This window comes from Mytilus galloprovincialis, chromosome 5, assembly GCF_965363235.1.
Source record: "Mytilus galloprovincialis chromosome 5, xbMytGall1.hap1.1, whole genome shotgun sequence".
In the NCBI taxonomy this organism is placed as follows: domain Eukaryota; kingdom Metazoa; phylum Mollusca; class Bivalvia; order Mytilida; family Mytilidae; genus Mytilus; species Mytilus galloprovincialis.
This window is the reverse complement of record NC_134842.1, coordinates 88,646,998-88,668,653: the sequence shown is the minus strand read 5'-3', so window position 1 is coordinate 88,668,653 and position 21,656 is coordinate 88,646,998. Positions and strand designations below refer to the sequence as shown.

The following is a 21,656-nucleotide window of genomic DNA, read 5'->3' as shown; positions in this document are numbered from 1 at the left end:
TATTCATTTCTTTACTTTCCTCCTTTTTCAATATTTATCATTCGAATATCATAACTACAAAGAAATCATTACTTTACTTTATGTCAATTAATCCACTGTGAAAAAAACTCAGAGAAAAACTTCAAGACCGGTCTAGGTAACTATTACTATCATTTTTATTTAATATTCACATAAATAATCTTACTTGCACAATCAATCTCTATATTATTGCGAATACCTGTTTACCAATTTACTTGTTTTTGGTCAGAAAGAGTTGATGCTTTATTTAGAGAAAATTAAATAAAAGCTTTTTTACAGCAAAGGTATCATCTTTTGTTTTGTTAAATATGTCATTAGATGGGGCACAGTAAGTGAGCTCGCATCAGTATACGACTCACTTGTCGGTGTCGAATGGTGTCTTATCTATATTTTAAAACAGTACTAGTAAAGGACATCAAGTTCTTGTCAATTTTGGTAAAAAAAAAAGTAGTGAAGTAGATATTATTTTCATAGGATGTGAAATAACATCTTATTTCTTTCTACGTGTTGGGTATTGGCGCAACACAACAGCTTTCTCCATCAGTGGCATTAATAAATGCAGATTTTGAAAATGTATGTTTATTCAAACAAACAGATATTTTGATTTTGTCAATTAATTTCATAAATGTTTCGTATAAAATTCCCGTAAACTGTAAACCGCACTAATTAAATACTAGTAGCATGGTACAACTTGATATTTCGTAACCTATTGAATTTCAAGTAGAAGTTTGAATAGTCAGATTAAGTTCTGTTACGTCATTTTTCAATACCGATGATAAAAAATAAGGCTCCTTCAATATACGACTATGCTTTTTTATTTTTTTATAAATTTGTATTGACGAAGAATTTTCAAACATCTTTTTTCATCATATATATGAAAGCATTAATTCATTTTATTTATGACTTTTATTTCAGATTCGTAAAACAAAAATTGGAACCCGTGTATGCCTAAAATAGGTGTTGTGTGCTGAATATATGACGAAAAATGAAATAGTTAGGATATACGAATTGTCACTTAAGTGCTTAGTGATTGGCAATGTGATAGACAATATAATAGTGATAGCGATCCAGGTACACAAAAAACAATCAACAGGAGAGAGAGAGAGAGAATTGAAAATCTATAACCGTATCGTAACTCATCTCTTATTTAAAACTAAAAATATAAATTTGTATCAGATGTGTTTAGTATGTCATAAACATTTAAGAAGACTTCATTTCAGATTCTTAAACTACTCCACTGTGTTCGTTGATGTTCACACTATAAGGATTGCAATGTCTGGTTGGGTCACTGTGATACCGCTTTTTATGATTTCGACATTTTGACTGAGTGCGGATTCTTACTGTGGGTGATGAATGAGCAGCAGGAGAAACTTGTCCTGTCTAAGTATTCTCTCTCTCCCCGTTTGTGGTTCATGCTTTTCATCTCACTTTTGCAACTGTTTATTTATCTTAATAAGTTTTTTTAACCGATATTTGAACATCTATAACATATAGCAAATCGGTACAAGACTCATTAGTTTCGCTCGAATCAAAGCGTTTTGAAACAAAGTACACAGATGAGAGGCATTGTAGACGTAATGAATGAACGTTCTTTTTTTTTAAATTGATAAAATTCCGATCTATAATATCTTGAACTGTGTGCGAACGTTTTTTAGTTTCAAGTTCGAATTTTTAATCTTTTATGGAGGAAAGATTTCCAAGTATTTATGCAGATGAAATTGTCACTGTAAAGTACTTTTACGAAATAACCAATGTATTATGTTGTTTTAGCAAGTATCTTATACCATTTTTACTACAATCATATAATGTTGTTTGTAAATACTATGATGTGCATGTTTGATGACGCAGGTGTCAGTACCCCGCTGGCGCTTGCCCCCGTTGTAAAGGGGTATTTTCACAATAAAATATATATATATTAAAAAAAGAATTGAGAATGGAAATGGCAAAGTGTCAAAGACACAACAAAAGATACGACATATTTTCCGTGTGGACGAAAACTTGATAGTTTGGATTGATATTTTGGTTATGTGAGCAGCAAAATAACAAAAGGCCGTTTTGATGACATTTCTTGTAACCAAAGTGCTAGTGATAAACCCGGAAATTAAACGTTCTCCAGATCCCGAGGTGTTTAATTAATGTTTTCTATGTTTTAAACTATTGTCGTTGTATAGCCTACTATGCAATGTATTTGTTTTGTCTATATTTTAGGTCTACTGCAGTTGTTGGCATTACTTTATATTTGTCTTATATGCATAACCATTAAAAAATTATCGCATATGCAATCATACTATTTCTCTTAAATTTATATTACAAAAAAGGCCAATGATTTGGAATTGAATCATATTTTGTCATATTTGGCCCTTTAAAGCTGGCTATACTGTTTATGATTTGCTCATTATTGAAGGTTGTATAATAATATATATAGCGGCTTTATATGACGTCATTTGAGATCTGGTGAATACCTTGAATTTCATCTCTTATTTTGCTATGAGCAGACTAGTAAAACCATTTATTTTTAATCGAAAATATTTATTTCTCCCCCTTGGGACACATTTCATTTTAAACACGGTCAATATGAATTTCGTTTTGTAAGCAACTAGTGTGATTAAAGGTGACGTCACAATGTGCACTTCCCAGAATTAAACGCATTTAGGTTACAAGAACTGACGTTATAAAAGTAAAATCGATTTAGGATTACCAATATAAAAAAGAGATGAATATCAAAACTCAAAGGTCGAAAATGATATTGACAATTCCACTTTAAAATTCATTCTACATGCATACTAAAACTGTCACAATACATTCGTTTTTACAGGGAATTGATAAGGATTGTCGATCGTTTTATTTTTTTATCCCACTTTGCAAAAATACAAAGTCAGCTACATACGCCTGCATACAATAAATAAATATCTATATTCCCGGGCTTGTATCTCCTATCATGTTTCCAGGAAGCTATTAAACCAAGAGATCCAAATGGTGAAGTTGAAATCGTAAAGTTTACGGACGTCATCACGAGTTGGTTGACCGTTATAGAATAACCGTTTCACAGAGGATATCGGTCATCGGATATGTTCCTTATGTCGTAACTACAATATCCTTCCCTTTTCACGAATGTGACCTACCGAATTATACTATTTACCGGATTTGTAATAGCATAAGCAACACGACGGGTGCCACATGTGTATCAGGATCTGCTTACCCTTCCGGAGCACACGAGATCACCCCCAGATTTTGGTTGGGTTCGTGTTGCTTAGTCTTAAGTTTTCTATGATGTGTCTTCTGTACTATTTTTTGTCTGTTTGTCTTTTTAATTTTAGCCATGGCGCTGTCACTTTATTTTCAATCTATGAGTTTGACTATCCCTCTGGTATCTTTCGTCCCTCTTCTTCGAAGACTTTATTCTGAAGTATAAGTATTAAAGATAAAAAAAAAAAAAAAAAAAAAAAACAGTAATTCAGAGTTCAATAATAGAAATTCATGCAGGAACGAAAAAAATACACCTTATTGTATAAAAATTCACAGCCTCCTCGTGCACTGGTAATAGTTTTTATCTCATGGTTGAGGCCTATTATCTATTTCTTGCATGAATAGACAATTTTCGTATCACACTGCACGGAGTATGATACGAAAAAGTGATACGAAAATCTGCGTTAATTTGATTGGCGAATCCGATATCAAAAGACGATATTCCAGCATCTCAATTTGCTCTTCGTTAGGTCAGTGCTACGAATTGACAGTTTAGGAAGGATATAATATTTCGTCAGTTATATATTTTCCGATATCTCTGTGAGTTTCCCATTTAACCTTTTTATCGTTGAAAACTGTATCTAAAATCGTCCCTTTATCCTTGGTTGCTATCAGACGCTTTACCTGTACAGTTGTTGCTAGTGTGCTCTCTTCGAGGTCCGCGTTCGAAGTATGAATAGTGGGTAGCTATTCAGTGTAAGTTGTAAGGACTGTAAAGCCAGTCAAGGTCGTTAAAAACTTCCATTTGTGTTGTGTAAGTTGTCATTTGTATCGGAGACGTTGCAAGAAGAAGAGCAGAAAGTTAAAACAGACACTTTATTGTTTAAGACGAGTAGCAGGATAAGTCAAACAAAGTGGAGTGTTTGAAACCTGCTAAGAAGATATTGATAGTTTCGGTTCCGTAGAAGTGTAAGGAACGGTGCATTATTTATCAAGCAGGGGGGACCGGTGCAAATGGTAAGGGGACATGTACTTTTTTCAACGTGCAAAGTAGTGGGACCTGATGATTTTTCATTATCTTAATGCATGGGACATACACTTTTTTCAAATGTTTAAGTAGTAAACATTTTATTTTAATTAGCTTAAAAATACACACAAGAAACATTCAAACACTTAACAGAAACAGAATATCATAAATAATTTTAATTTTGACTGGTGTAAATCAGCCCATCTAACTAAATTAAATATTGATCTTACAAAATTCAAGCTTAATTGCTGTGAAATGAAAGAATTTAATTTTAGGTAATAATAGGTAAAAATAAAAATTATTATATAAATTCAGATAGGCATCTTTAATTTTTTTAATAACTTTTTCAAATCAACTTGGATTTTCATCAAACTATGCAGCTATCATAGATATATATTAAGCTTACTGAATCCCAGGTCATTTTTTGTTGTTGTATTGCTGTCAAATTCAAACATTAAATTAATATAGGTAAAAAAAAGCTAGAATTTGCATTTCGAACAAAATAGAGATAGTACACTTTAATTATTTTAATAACTTTTTCAAATCAACTTGGATTTTCATCAAACTATGCAGCTATCTTGGATATATATTAAGCTTACTGAATCCCATGTCATTTAGTTTTTTGTTGTATTGCTGTAAAATTTAAGACTTACAGTAATCTTGGTAAAAAAAGCTAGGATTTGCAATTAAGACAAAAAAGAGATAGTATACTTTAATTTTTTTAATAACTTTTTCAAAACAACTTAGATTTTCATCAAACTATGCAGCTATCTTAGATATATATTAAGCTTACTGAATCCCATGTCATTTAGTTTTTTGTTGTATTGCTGTAAAATTTAAGAATTACAGTAATCTTGGTAAAAAAAGCTAGGATTTGCTGTTCGAACAAAATAGAGATAGTATACTTTAATTTTTTTCATAACTTTTGGAAATCAACTTGGATTTTCATCAAACTATGCAGCTATCTTTGATATATATTAAGCTTAATACTGAATCCTGGGTCATTTTGTTTTTTGTTGTATTGCTGTCAAATTTAACAATTAAATTGTAAAGTGTTCTATCTCTATTTTGTTTGAACTGCAAATTCTAGCTTTTTTGACCTAGATTTAACTTATTCTTAAATTTGACAGCAATACAACAAAAAACTAAATGACCTAAGATTCAGTAAGCTTAATATATCTCTAAGATAGCTGCATAATTTAATGCAAATCCAAGTTGATTTGAAAAAGTTATTAAAAAAATTAAAGTATACTATCTCTTTTTTGTCTTAATTGCAAATCCTAGCTTTTTTTTACCAAGATTACTTTAATTCTTAAATTTTACAGCAATACAACAAAAAACCAAATGACATGGGATTCAGTAAGCTTAATATATATCTAAGATAGCTGCATAGTTTGATGAAAATCCAAGTTGATTTGAAAAAGTTATAAAAAAAATTAAAGATGCCTATCTGAATTTATATATAAATAATTTTTATTTTTACCTATTGTATAATTTAATTCTTTCATTTCACAGCAATAAATCGAACTACCTAATAAGCTTGAATTTTGTAAGATCAATATTTAATTTAGTTAGATGGGCTGATTTACACCAGTCAAAACTAAATTTGAAGGTCAAGACTAGTCGAGAATGTTAAAATGATTGTCAAAAACATTTATATCACAATAAATATTGTTGCTTTACGTTATTTAAGGTACAGATTGTGTTTTTATTCACTCAATATATTCATGATATTCATGGGACACATACTTTTTTAATGAATAGAGGTCATGGGACATAACTTTTTTTCCTATCACATCAGCATGGGACAATACTTTTTTCAAAACAGGTTTTGCGATTTGCACCGATCCCCCCTGCTTGATAAATATTGCACCGTCCCTAAAGACAGGGTAAGTGCTTAGTCCAAATAATTATGACGTCTTGAAAGGCTATCATACTTTTTTTCTTTGACGCCTTTTCGTCACAGAAAAAATTATCATGGCCTTTCAAGACGTCATAATTTTTTGGACTAGGTTAGTGCTAAGGTTTTGCGTTCCGCATCTCTCACTATTGCAGTGAGTGTTTGCTGTTAAACCATACCTTAGTGCTACCCTGTTCCAACAGTTTCATAAATATATTTTAATAAAGTTCATACCTGGAAAGTTCACAACAGTTTGAATAGTTTCTATAAATTCAGGTTTCAGCCTGTTTGATACATTTCTGTTCAGTCCCGTTTCAAATATTTAGGTTTCAGACGATAGTTCCAAACCGTCTGATCAGTTTCAAACATTTAGGTTTCAGACCAGTTCAAAACATTTAGGTCTCAGATCAGTTCCAAACATTTAGTTTTCAGACGATAGTTCCAAACCGTCTGACCACGCGAGTTTCAAACATTTAGGTTTCAGACCAGCTACAAACAGTTAGGTTTCAGACAAAAGTTCCAAACCGTCTGACCAGTTTCATACATTTAGGTTTCAGACCCGTTCCATACATTAGGGTTTCAGACCAGTTTTATACATTTAGGTTTCAAACCAGTTACACACATTTAGGTTTCAAACCAGTTACACACATTTAGGTTTCAGACTATAGTTTCAAACAGTTGGTTTAAACAGTATCGGACTGAAAGGGTTTTAAACAGTTTTAATCCAACAGGTTCGGGTTAGGTTGATAGATGTTGAAATTCGTTTTATGTAGTACATGTATAGTGTTTGTTTCCTATTTGATAGTGATAGTGTAAACATTTTATTGACTTTAGAACTTTTGAATTGCTTTTCAAATCCCAGGAAACTGGTACGAACCCGAGGATAAAAATATCTAAACGTCCCCGCCCGGTTACACGTTATATCAGTAATGACTGTCAAAGGTCAAGACGATGTACACTTCATCCATTGCAGCGGATAATAACTACACTCCCGTGATTTGCCATATTTGGCCAATTTCCATTAAAATAAATACATCATCAGATAAAATTTGTTTTATTTAAGTCAAACTTATATCAGATTGAAATATTTTTTGCTCTGCGGCATCCTTGGCAGTATATTTGGTTCAAATTTAGCTATATGTGATTTCTTCAATAATATACAAAACATTAAACCATATTACCTGACAATCTTCTTTTTGTCAACATTCTGATGCGTACAAAAAATCTTAAAATTTCTGATACTAGTTCGAATGCGGAAAAGGACATATGACGTCAAACAGGAATGTGCAAAAGACTAAATCAACATTTTGCGGAATTATTGATTTACACATTGAGTGTTGACCATAAGAGAAATAGGTTCCGACAATTTTTTTTATTTGAAAAATAAAGATGTAGATCTATATAAGTTAATCTAAGTTCTTATTAGTCAATATATAATAACTTATTGAAAAGCTACATTATTTCTTACAAAACTCATCGAAGATACAAAGCTGATAATTTGGTTCATCAGGTTCGGATTTAACGACTTTATTTTGTATATTTATTATAAACAAATTACTTAGAAACTAAAGTTCCAAATTCATTTAACATTTAACCCGAATAACCCAGGCGTTATAATACGCTCCCTATCGATTACTACATTAACCTCGAAATGTGGAGAGAATCGGAGACGGTAAGGGCTTGAATTATTCAAGTTAAAATTCATTAGGTAATTTGTAAGGTAAATTGTTGAAGGCCGTACGATGGCTATAGCTGTTTATTTCTTTGTCATTTGGTCTCTTGTGGAGAGTTGTCGCATTGGCGATCATACTACATCTTCTTTTTTATATAGACAACTTGTGAAAATGGTCCTAAAATTTTGATAATTTTTAGCTGAAGAGTGACAATATAAGCCCTCCATAGATATCGAATATGACATTATTATGGGAAATCCTTTTGATACGACCTTTATATATACATAGTCTATGAGTAAGTTAATTTTTATGGACATTGAAAGACTAGGGGGGGGGGGTCTCACCCTCATTCAAGCGGTCTCAGGTAGGTTTTCACTACATATTTCTTTTTTAGGCTTTCCATAAATATTTAAATAAAAACGAGTCCTTAACCAATCCAAATATCTCAATACTATTCCTAAGACACAATTATCTTTTAACAGCATAAATCTACAGAGATGTTGAAATAAGAACGAGTTCTTAATTAATCCAAACATCTCAATATTATCACTAAGACAAAATCTTCTATTTTTGTAACAGTATATATGTAGTCTTGTTTCGTGGCAAATGATTACACCAAGACAATATAAAGTTATGGATTCTTTATTTCGTTATATATTGTAATCCAAAATAAATACCCTGTAATAACAATACATTATATTAATGGATGTAATATAATTAAGTAACTATATAAAAGATTTAAAACATTATGTTAACAATTATGAACAAGGAAACTGTTTACTTTTCCAAGCATTTCAATAATAAAAGAATACTATATAATTTCATTAAGTCGGAAATAGTGATCTCCAATTCTATTGTCTCATGAATACATCTAAATACCAAATCTAATCATAATGCATATGTCGATGCATTAGTAATACATTATAACAGTAATGCAATGAACTGTTAAATACCAAATTTAAATAAGCATATTTAAAAATAACATATACATGCAAAGCAAGAACATACGTGCAAACAAAGCATAAAGCACTTTCTAAAGCAGACAATACAATAAGCAAAACGCACATAGATTCAACATAGCATAACCTACCTCACAGGTATTTGTGAAGGCTTGAATACAATTAAAGTACGATCACATCAGGTTGATGCCGACATGGTGGGTCATCAATATGGAAAATACCTGCAGTACAAATATTAAATTCATAACTAACCTAATCTGCATATCAAAATAAGATAGTTGTTATCTTTATCAATTTATGATTTTATTTAATATCTGAAATTATTATAAAACATTCATTCCATAAAATTCAATAGTTTAATCCATATACTGAAATTTAGCTGTTTTATATAATTTACTGTTTTAACCATAAAAGCATAATTATTAAAGAGATTTAAAGTTCTTTTAAGTTTTCCATTGTTACACTTGCATATCACATCTACACATCATTCAAACATGCATTTGTTCATAACATTCGTAAATCATGCATACATATAATTAGAAGGATAGATAATTAATATATTAGTATACGAAGAATAACTGACCTTATAAATAGGAAAACCAAACTCCAAATAGAATATAATATTACAATTTACTAGACAATGAAAATGGTGTCCATTACACAAAGTGACCATGTAGAAATGTAAAGTTCCCGCCAAAGAATTGACCACTAATCAATACCAATAAAACACAATTGAAACACCTGATAAAAGTCACACCTGAGCGAACCTGAAATATACACTCCGTATAGTTTAACCATGCACTAATATAATACTACAGTATTACTTATATATAAAATACATATACTGTATCCTAAAATAACACTTTACCACACACTCCCCCCAGCTGTAAAATGACGTCCCGTCATTTCCAACTAATGGTGGTTGACAATGTCCAATATGGTCCTTGCTGCATCTCTCTATAATCCAGTTGCTTTAAATAACGGCGTCTGGGCCAAAGACGAGATGTAATCAGCTTTCTGTCGCCACTCTGGAATACTAGTTCGTCCAGCAACAGCCATACTTGTCTCGAACTGTCCAGATCGAAACCAAGCAGGTGGTCTTCGTTCCCTTCCAGAACGTCTGATTTCTACCGGTGGTAATTCGTCAGTATCCTGATGTACATCATCATCATCAATAGTAGTATCTTCTGGTGAAATACTCTCAGCATCTTCGGAAGCGCTTCCAGTAGGTTCAGTCTCTTCAATCTGGGCGTCCCCAGAAAGACTTGTTACCTCATCACTTATATCTGCGTTAGCATCGGAATCTTCAGCAAGAGATGATTCGCTGTCCGCTGTTAACACAAATCCAACCTCGGAGTCCTCTGAATTAGTTGATGCTGTGTCATCAGCTGAATCCTCCTTGGTTGCATGAACCACTGGTAGTTTCTGTTGCTTACTAGCATGTGGGCGTGGAGTTGGTCTCTGTTTAGTAGTTTGTAACTCTACTGGTTCCTGGTCTCTGATGTAGCCGACTGGAAGAAGTAGGTTTCTATGTAGTTTCTTTGTTTTCCCTTCTCCTTCTTCCCGGATAACGGTAAATACAGGAATTTCTTGATTTGGTTGATCCAAAACAACATATGGTATATCTTCCCATTTATCAGCCAACTTGTGTCTGCCATCGAAGTATACAATCTTTACTAATACTCGGTCTCCCTTCTATATAGAAGCTCCTCTGACTCGAAGATCGTATGCTTCCTTCTGTGTTGCTTGAGCTTTCTTTGATGCTTCTGATGCCAGTTGATATGCGGAAGAAAGTCTATCACGAAGACCTTTGATGTATTTTGTAGCTGGCATCTTGGTGTCTTTGTGAAGTCCAAAAGCTAAGTCAATTGGCAAACGTGGCTGTCGTCCAAACATGAGGAAGTACGGTGCAACTCCTGTTGACTCGTGACGAGTGCAGTTATAGGCGTGAACCATGGGTGCAACGTAAGCTTTCCAATTAGTCTTCTGTTGTCGATCTAATGTACCAAGCATCCCCATCAAAGTACGATTAAACCTCTCTGGCATACCATTTCCCATGGGATGGTATGGTGTTGTTCTGGATTTCTTCATTCCAGTCAAAGTACACAACTCTTTGATCACTTTACTTTCAAAATTCGCTCCTCTGTCAGAGTGTATGCGTAGCGGAATTCCGTAGTGGACGATGTAATTATCAAAGAGTGCTTGGGCAGTAGTTCTAGCTGTTTGATTCCGTGTTGGTATAGCCTGGGCGTATCTGGTAAAGTGGTCCATGATGATAAGTACATCTTCATATCCTCCTTTAGAACGCTCAAGTTTCAGGAAATCAATGCAAACTAGCTCTAGTGGAAATCTGGTGGTAATGCTGACCAAGGGTGCAACTTGACTGTTAGCTGGTGTTTTCCTTTTCAAACATCTACTGCACTGTCCTATCCAATCATCAACTGCCTTGTCCATTCCTGGCCAGTAGAATCTGTCACGCAGCAGTGATAGTGTTCTATCCTTGCCTGGATGGCCCATATCATCATGCAGTGCCTCAAGGACGATCTTTATATGTGCAGATGGTAATACCAGCTGTGATTTCCTGTCATCACTAATCATCACGTCTCTGTATAGTACGCCATCTTTGAGAATAAGGTGTTGAAACTGTCGCAAGAGTAATGATGATCCAACCTCTGCTGTTGTAGGTTTCCTTCCTTCTTTAACATATCTCACAAACGGCGCTATCTGTGAGTCCATGGCTTGTGCTTGTTTCCAATTGATGATATCTTCATCTTTGTATTCATCTTCATCATCATCAGATTGCACTACATCTGGGTTAACAGCTAAACTCTCGATGAATGTGTTCGGAAGCTGTGAATTACAGATAGCCTGTACGGATTCTATCGATATGACTTCTCCACTATCTATACTTTGTGCATCTGGAATTCGGCTGAGTCCATCTGCGTCTCCATTTTTCTTTCCAGGTCGATACAAGATGTTGAAGTTGAAGTCTGCAAGGCTGCTCAACCATCTGTGACCGGTTGCATCGAGTTTAGCCGTGGTCAACACATATGTCATGGGGTTGTTGTCTGTCATGACTGTAAAGTTGCTGCCTAAGAGGTAATCCCTGAACTTCTCACAAACAGCCCACTTCAAAGCGAGGAATTCCAACTTGTGTGGTGGATATCTCTTCTTTGACTTTGATAAACTTCTGCTGGCATAGCTGACAACCCTCAAATGTTCTCCCTGCTTCTGGTACAATACAGCTCCCAAGTGCAAATCCTGGTGCATCTGTATGTAGTTCGTATGGAAGATTGCTAATGGCATATCCAAGTATAGGTGCTGACACAAGTCGTTCCTTTAGTGTTTCAAACGCTTTGTCTTGTTCGGGACCCCAGTGCCATGGTTTCTGCTCATGTTTCTTTACTTTCTTTTTCATCGGATTCGGCATCAATTCTGTGAGTGGTTTACTGATGTTGCTGAAATGTCGAATGAAGCGACGATAATATCCGACGAATCCGAGAAATCGTCTAACATCTTCAGGACTGGTGGGCTTTGGCCAATTCACTACTTTGTCTGTTTTGGCTGGGTCAACCTCCACACCTTCTGCTGAAACAACATGGCCGACGTACTTCACCTTGGTCTTGAAAAATGAGCACTTGTCTGGTGCAAGCTTCATGTTGTGTTTCCGGATCCTGTCAAATACAAGGCGGAGATTGTCCAGATGCTCTTCATAGGTTCTGCCAAAGATAATCACGTCGTCTATGAAAATGCAACAAATCTTGAGGTGTAAATCTGACAAACATTCCTCCATCATTCTTTGGTAGGTTGCTGGTGAATTAGTCAAACCAAACGGCATTCTGTTGTATTCGTAGAACCCGAGTGGACCCACTGTGAAGGCGGTTCTTTCCTTATGTTGTTCTAGAATCTCCACTTGGTGATACCCGCTCTTCATATCAACACATGTGAAGTATGAGCTGCCTGCAAGAGCATCAAAAAGGTCTTCAATCCTAGGCAAAGCATAACTGTCTTTTTTCGTAATTCTGTTAAGCTGTCTATAATCTGTACACAGGCGTAGCTTGCCATTCTTCTTTCTAACCAGAACTACATTTGAAGCATAAGGACTATGTGATGGTCTAATAGTTCCATTTCCTAACAACTGTTTGAGATGTGCCTTCACTTCATCATACATGGCTGGTGGTATACGCCTGTATCGTTGTTTAAACGGGTGTTCCTCTAACAAATCTATTCGATGTTTCACTGTAGTGTTGCCAATATCCTGATCATTCTTAGCAAAGATGTCTTCGTATGACTTAATAAAATCTTTCCCTATCTTCAACTGCTCTTCTGTTAAGTCAATGGTGTTGATTTCCACTTGATCAATAATGGGTATCTTTGCTTCAGTATCTTCTGTTTGATGTTCAATACAGACTGGTTGTATTTCGCATAATACTGCTCTTGGTTGAATGGTAATGGTGCGTGATGTTACATTGGCAAGTTGTACGTCTATCTTTCCGTTACTTCTGTACTTGAATTCTATAAGTGATGGTTCTACTTCAAGATCATTGCAGTTGGGTTGTAAAGTTGATGGAAGAAGCATAGCTGGTGTTGTACTATATGGTAGTTCTTTGTCGATATAACCTGGTATCTGAACCGTTGAATTTGGCTTGATGGTAACTGGCTTGCCAATAGCATTCTTGATAACAGCCAATGTGTTGTTGTGACGTTGAAGTTCCTTTTCTCTGAGTGTGATAGTTCTAAAGGTAAGGTACCATGAAGTGCTGAGTTTTGATGTTTGTAAATACCTGTTGCCATGTTGCAGTTGCAATAACTTCATGATGTGTTGTAAGATATTGGTTCCAATGAGTAGTGGTACTTGGGTGTTGTATGTACTGTCTGGAATCACCAATATAATGCATGGGCATCTTTCAGTCTGAAGTGGTATCTGAAGTTCTGTTTCTATGTATCCTTCATATGGCAGTTGCTGTCCATCTGCACACTCTATATCTAATAAGGTGTTAAGTTGTTGAAGTGGCAAATCAATTAAGTTGTTGTTGTAATATGTGTGGCTGACTGTTGAAACTGTTGATCCAGTGTCAAGAAGACTCTTAACTGTTCTACCATGTAGTATTACCTCAGTTTCTGTTGGGCTTCCAAATAATCCTGGTGGTATCTGTGTAGAAGGACCTGTCGTAGTTGACTCGCATAAGCCTAATGGTGGTCCTGACCCATAGACTTCTTGTAGTTTAAATTCTTCTTTCCATCTAATATTGCTGTACAACCAATCTTATAGTGTCCTGGTAATCCACATCGAAAGCATTTCTTTTCTTCCTGGTGTTGGTAATTTGAAGTTAAAGTAGCTTGTGGTGTAGATGACTCATGATATCCTTGCTGTTGTACATGTCCTCCTCCTCTGTTGTACTGTCCTTGATTTCTGTTGAAATATCCTCTATTGTTCCTATAACCTCGACCTCTAATTGATCCTCTTCCTCTAAAATCTGTTTCCCATCTATCCATCCTGGTAGTAAGTTGATTAATCAATCCTTCAAATTTATTCATCTGTGATTCCTGTATTGAAGTATCAGAAATTGCAGTTGCTTTGGCTGGTTGTGGCTTATGAGATGATAACTTCCTCTCCTCATGATCTGTTTCTATCTGTCTAAGTACAACTCTGAGCTCATCAAAATCCTTTATGGTGTCAAACTTATGGCCTGATATATCCTTTAATTCTGTCTTCAAACCAGTCCATAGCATAGAATGTAGCATGCCATTTCTTTCTTTTTGTTGTACTAATCCTCTATCTACTGCTCGACCTATGATGTTTTCCAATCTACAACTCCATTTAGTAACTGTCTCAGTATCATCTTGTCTGGCTCGGTAGAACTGAGCAAGTAAATCCTCCTTTTTCTCCACAGCTCCATATATACTGTCAAGCTTGTGCAAGATATCTGGTATACTGGCTTTTGCTCCAAGGTGCATAGCAACCATTCCTGCATCTCCTTTCAGTGATCGTCTAACAGCATAATTGATGTTCTCTTGGTCGTATAATTTATCAGCCATCAATCCAGTTACTTCATACCTCCAAAGTTCGTAGCTGGTTTCCCCTTTGGTGTTGTTTCCAGAAAAGTTTGATATCCTGGGTGGATCTCTGTACTTGGTATGTTTGGATGGTTCATTTTTCACTTTCGGTTTAGACTCCTCTCCTTTATAAGCCAAACATTTCTTCATGAATTCTGCAATATCTACTGGGTGTTCTCCCACCTCTTTCTTCAATAATTTCAACAGAGCGATATCTTCAGGTGCAATTTCTTCTGGATTCGCCATGTTGATATATATTTGTTTCACTTATAAGTGATTTGTAAATAAAGATTCACTAAAAAGTGAATAAAGAAAACAAAATTCAACTCAATATGAATAATGAGAAAAAAAAATGAAATAAAGTTTTCACTCAAGTTGATAATAATAAACTAAATATTCTGAAAAAGAAATGATAAGTAAATAATAAAAAATAAACTAAAATAATTTTCACTAAGAAGTGACTAAATAAGTTTCACTGATATGTGCTTAAGTAATTACACTAATAAGTGCTTAAGTAAAGAATGTAAAAAATCAAATTCAAATTATCTGAAAAGAAAATGTATAAATTAATCCAAAGTCAAATGTAAATACCAATAGACAATAAATACAAATGAAAATACAAGTAAATAAATATATGTGTCTGAAACTAAATAAAGTATAAGTCAATCAAAATCACACAGTATAGACTCTAAACCAAAATAGTATATCTGAAAATCAAAAAGAAAATAAAGATATTAATAACTACAAAGAAAATCAATGTATTAATAAATGAAAACCAATTCAAGATAATCACTATATATAAACAATACTAAAGAGAATAACACAAATCAATATAAGAAATATATATATAACCACAATGACTTACCAACTATATGCAAAACCTGAACTTGTATATGAGTTGTAAAGCTTGTACGTCTACAAACCCATGTCAAACAAGTATGATATCAAATCAAAGAGAAAAAAAAAATATGTAAATAAATATGCAAGTTAAATATATACAAATGAATATACAGACAACTATATATACAACTAGGACAATATAATCACAAGATAACTATACTGTATCACTGTTCCAATCTACTCAAGTCAAAGTACAACTAAACTAACAACAAACTATACCAAGCTAACCTAAACCAACCTAAATAACTCTCTCCACTAAAGACTAAGTCCAAGAAATAGTAATAGAAAGTTAAATATAGTATAAGTGCCTTTCCTAGGTATGGTGTAATATGGTGGATAAGTAAGGATGGTAAGTATGAAGGTTAAATAATCAAGACTTAGTGTTAATTGTACTACACAAGCTCACTGATCTCAATTAAACTTTTAAAGTTTAAACTTTTAATTCAAAATTTAGTTTCTAGAAAAGTTTAACTATTTCATCAAATGTTAAATGTAACAAATATCAATGACAATTGTACACAAACAAATCAATTTCACAATACACATGTACACAATACACATACATATATGACAATGTAAACAACAATGAACAATGTCAAATGCAATACACATAAACAATAAACATGACAATGTACAAATATAAACAATGTAAAGTACAATGTGAAATACTAAGTCAAGGTGGAATGGACTATGTGTGTTTATGTGTAACTATCAATCAATCAGTGTATGTTGATATCTCACTGGTAATTTTACTAAGTCCAAATAAAACAAATAAATTTGTAAAATATTTTCAATGTAAGTGTATGTGTGTATGCACAAAAATCAAAAGTAAATTTTAAATCAGTGTATCTAACTGCTAACTACTGATATGTAGTTGCTAATGTAAACAAAAATGTCAATATCTAGTACTTCCGGTTGACCTCTATGACCTTTCCCGGGGGTAGGGATACAAGTGTATGGGGTCTCAACAAACACAAAATGTTCAAGTCTAATTACAAAATTATGTATGAATAATGTCTATATCACACTTAATTTACATGTAAACTGTATGCTCAATACCAAATAACGATTGTCTATCTATTCAATATAAAATATCAAGTGTTTTTTTTTCAATGTAAACTAAAACATGAATGAAAATTTTGACAAAGTTTTTTTTCAAACTCAATTAAAGTTTCTAATGGCAATTTCCAAATGAACAAATAATTATGATCGGTTTATACAATACATATGACAAACAATACAACATATATAAACATACAATGCACAGTACTGACCCATTAATGAATTCACAATCCAAGTTGATATCCACATGAATCCAATTTCTGAACGTGCTGAATGTTGACACCGGAAGCTAAATAAATGTTACTGGTCAGTCGATATACGTAGGTAGATCTGTGACGTAGAATTATCGATGACGCGCACACAGGTAGAACACAGGTGACATCAACTGATTTGATCTGTGACGAAATATTACGTTGGGCGCCAAACATGTAGTCTTGTTTCGTGGCAAATGATTACACCAAGACAATATAAAGTTATGGATTCTTTATTTCGTTATATATTGTAATCCAAAATAAATACCCTGTAATAACAATACATTATATTAATGGATGTAATATAATTAAGTAACTATATAAAAGATTTAAAACATTATGTTAACAATTATGAACAAGGAAACTGTTTACTTTTCCAAGCATTTCAATAATAAAAGAATACTATATAATTTCATTAAGTCGGAAATAGTGATCTCCAATTCTATTGTCTCATGAATACATCTAAATACCAAATCTAATCATAATGCATATGTCGATGCATTAGTAATACATTATAACAGTAATGCAATGAACTGTTAAATACCAAATTTAAATAAGCATATTTAAAAATAACATATACATGCAAAGCAAGAACATACGTGCAAACAAAGCATAAAGCACTTTCTAAAGCAGACAATACAATAAGCAAAACGCACATAGATTCAACATAGCATAACCTACCTCACAGGTATTTGTGAAGGCTTGAATACAATTAAAGTACGATCACATCAGGTTGATGCCGACATGGTGGGTCATCAATATGGAAAATACCTGCAGTACAAATATTAAATTCATAACTAACCTAATCTGCATATCAAAATAAGATAGTTGTTATCTTTATCAATTTATGATTTTATTTAATATCTGAAATTATTATAAAACATTCATTCCATAAAATTCAATAGTTTAATCCATTTACTGAAATTTAGCTGTTTTATATAATTTACTGTTTTAACCATAAAAGCATAATTATTAAAGAGATTTAAAGTTCTTTTAAGTTTTCCATTGTTACACTTGCATATCACATCTACACATCATTCAAACATGCATTTGTTCATAACATTCGTAAATCATGCATACATATAATTAGAAGGATAGATAATTAATATATTAGTATACGAAGAATAACTGACCTTATAAATAGGAAAACCAAACTCCAAATAGAATATAATATTACAATTTACTAGACAATGAAAATGGTGTCCATTACACAAAGTGACCATGTAGAAATGTAAAGTTCCCGCCAAAGAATTGACCACTAATCAATACCAATAAAACACAATTGAAACACCTGATAAAAGTCACACCTGAGCGAACCTGAAATATACACTCCGTATAGTTTAACCATGCACTAATATAATACTACAGTATTACTTATATATAAAATACATATATCCTAAAATAACACTTTACCACATATATAGCTACAGAGAATCAATGTAAGATCTCATTATCTCTTCAATAAATGCATATTTAGTTTATTTTCATATATATTTAAATTTTTAAAAATAGTCGGTCAATATTACTATTTGTTTCGTTTTGAACCAAACTATGTAGGCAGGTATCTATTTTATTATTCCTTCAATAGTTAAATCATACACGCATGTATACGCATTGATATATACTAAGCCTAGGTAAAATAAAACCTAAACCGAAACACCAGGTGAAAGTACATCATAAAATCAATTATTTCTTACAATTATGCTATGGCATTTTAGTAATGTTATTCCTAACATACAAAGGTTAAAAATAACAAGCCACTTATTTTATTGTTCTGCAGGTGTAGGACATTGTTCTGTAATTAGTAAAGCAAAAGAAATGGAGGCAGAAGTAATGACATTTCTGAAAAATTACAAACATATAAAATCCCTACCAAAGATTGGCAATAGCATACTTAATGAGTATGATGATGTTACTAAAAGCATGTCAGATGATGAGCGAGATGAATTAACAGAGTACTTATGCACTTTTAAAGAAATAAACCCTACAGCTTTTGATGTGCCCTCCATGGTTCATAACACCATTGCATATATCATAAACTATTCTTTAATAAAAGGTATATCAATCATAACTAAACATATTGATAGACACATAAAGGGAATGGGTCATCCATCCATGACACAAAAACATTATATAGACAATAAACATGTTGATGACTGACAGGCGGGCAGATGGACGGACAGACAGACAACAATTTTAGAACCATAATACGTCCAGTCAATGGGCATATAGTTTTCTTGTTTGAATTGTTTCTCATTGTCATTTTGGGTCCTATTTCAGCTGACTATGGGGTATGGGCTTTGCTCATTGTTGAAGGCAATAGGGTGACTGATAGTTCTTCATTTCTCTGTTATTTTTGTCTTTTGTGGAGAGTTAAATTGGCAATCATCCACATTTTCTTTTTTATATATAATGATAAAACAAGAAGGATAGAAAAGTGCTTTTATTGCTGTTCTTCCTCTTAAGTTTATATGGCGGCATACAGGAGTCAACCAATCTATATGTCAGTTGTTTTGCCATGTAAAAATACCTACTCCCAAACCTCTCTTTGGATTTAACATTATTAAAGATAGTATACAATGAAGATATGCATGAAAAAATATCACAAAATATATTTATTTTTAAATTCTCATACCCTCTAAAATGATAAATTTATTATATTTTAAAACTTTTATACTTAAATGGACACATGAATATATTTGTTTCACTTAATACCTTAGTCCAAACAAAAAAGTATGTGTGTTTATTGTCACGTGCTGAAAAAAATATGGTAGGTAGGTAGGGATTTATTTATCTATTTCTAATTAAAAAAAATGACATTGCCTCTATGACTTTAACAGTGCTTAATCAAAAATAGTCACACAAAAAATTAGGGTAGGTAGGGCTACTTTTAACTCACCTACTTTAATTTGGCCTTAGTATGCTTTGGTTAACATAATTTTAAATCATCTTTTAACAGGTATTGCTAAGTCTAGTGAGAAGTGGACAGAATCAAAATATCAGGAGGAAACACATGTGATTGAAGATGATGCACTGCCACTATAGAATATGACCAGATATGAAAAAAGAAAAGTTGTTGAGGACTACCAGATTAAATGCTTAAAACAGGAGCACATCAAACTTAAAATGAGAACATTAAATTATTAAGTGAAATTGATCTAATTAATGAAAAGAAAGTAATCACAGTTTTAAAGAAGAAGTTAATTATTAATTAAACTGCAGTTAAAAAAAATGAGACTGGACATGAAAGTTGAGAATGAGTGTTAAACATTTTAGTGATTCAAAATTATATTTATTTCTGGAGAAAACATCTTTAATGGCAGTTGAAAGAATTTTAAGTGTATACAAAATTATTTATTTATTTATTACCTAAATTTATTTATTTATTAATTACATAAATTTATTTATTTATTTATTACATAAATTTATTTATTTATTAATTTATAAATAAAATGTATATATCATAAAATGAAATAAGAATTATGAGACAAATGAAGTGATTTCAGTTATTTTCTTTAAACACTTTAACTATATTAAGAGAAGTATGTCTGTGTGATTATGTTCCCGTACTTGGCGCCTCTCATCAACATGATTTCCAACAATAGGGACATTATTAACTTCTTGATTGTCATCTTCCATTTGTTCCCTTAATTTTAAAGCAATGTTATGAAGCACTGCACAAGCAGTGATGATTTTTACTGCTTTTTCTGGTTTTGTTCTAATCTCTCCATGTAGGATGTTAAACCTCCTCTTCCACCATCCAAAACACCTTTCTACAATAGCCCTTGTCTTTACGTGTGCTTTGTTGTATCGAACTTGTGATCTGTACAAAGAAATTGATATTCACATAATTCCAGGGTAATGGTTGTTATTAATTTCTGTGTCTTTTTGGTCTCTTGTGGAGAGTTGTCTCATTGGCAATCAAACTACACATTTTTTATATATATAAAAAGAAGATGTGGTATGATTGCCAATGAGACAACTACCCAAAAATGACCAAAATGACACAAACATAAACAACTATAGGTCACTGTACGGCCTTCAACAATGAGCAAAGCCCATACCGCATAGTCAGCTATAAAAGGCCCCGATAAGACAATGTAAAACAATTCAAACGAGAAAACTAACGGCCTTATTTATGTAAAAAAATGAACGAAAAACAAATATGTAACACATAAACAAACGACAACCACTGAATTACAGGCTCCTGGCTTGGGACAGGCACATACATAAATAATGTGACGGGGTTAAACATGTTAGCGGGATCCCAACCCTCCCCCTAACCTGGGACAGTGGTATAATAGTACAACATAAGAACGAACTATAAAAATCAGTTGAAAAAAAATCATCAGATAGACAAAAAATGGCGGATTTAGGGGGGGGGGGGGTTCCAGGGGGCCAGACCCCCCTTTTTTGGGAAAAAAATTGGTGCTTATATAGGGAATCACTGAAGCGTGACGGGAGCGGGTCCCCTCTTAGGTCAGTCAATGTATATGCAATAACTATTACTGTTGTTTTAACATTTTTGTTGTTGCAATAGTTCACAAAGTTAAGGGTAACTCAAAAACAATAAAAAAAAATATGGGCATGTATGGACACAACATTTCAGCTTTTTACATAGCT

At 33.1% G+C, this 21,656-nt stretch overlaps 2 long non-coding RNA genes across 2 annotated transcripts; both read right to left on the bottom strand.

Annotated features, from left to right (window-relative positions):
• Nucleotides 1-8,430: 8,430 nt before the first annotated feature.
• LOC143074824 (uncharacterized) lies at nucleotides 8,431-9,594 on the bottom strand. Its single transcript, XR_012978107.1, has 3 exons — nucleotides 9,347-9,594; nucleotides 8,895-8,984; nucleotides 8,431-8,482 (listed from the first exon to the last, which is right to left on the bottom strand). It is a non-coding gene; the product is annotated as an uncharacterized LOC143074824 (long non-coding RNA).
• A 7,656-nt stretch (nucleotides 9,595-17,250) lies between these two features.
• On the bottom strand, nucleotides 17,251-18,443 carry LOC143076649 (uncharacterized). The gene is made up of 3 exons (XR_012978734.1): nucleotides 18,167-18,443; nucleotides 17,715-17,804; nucleotides 17,251-17,302 (listed from the first exon to the last, which is right to left on the bottom strand). It is a non-coding gene; the product is annotated as an uncharacterized LOC143076649 (long non-coding RNA).
• Nucleotides 18,444-21,656: the final 3,213 nt, after the last annotated feature.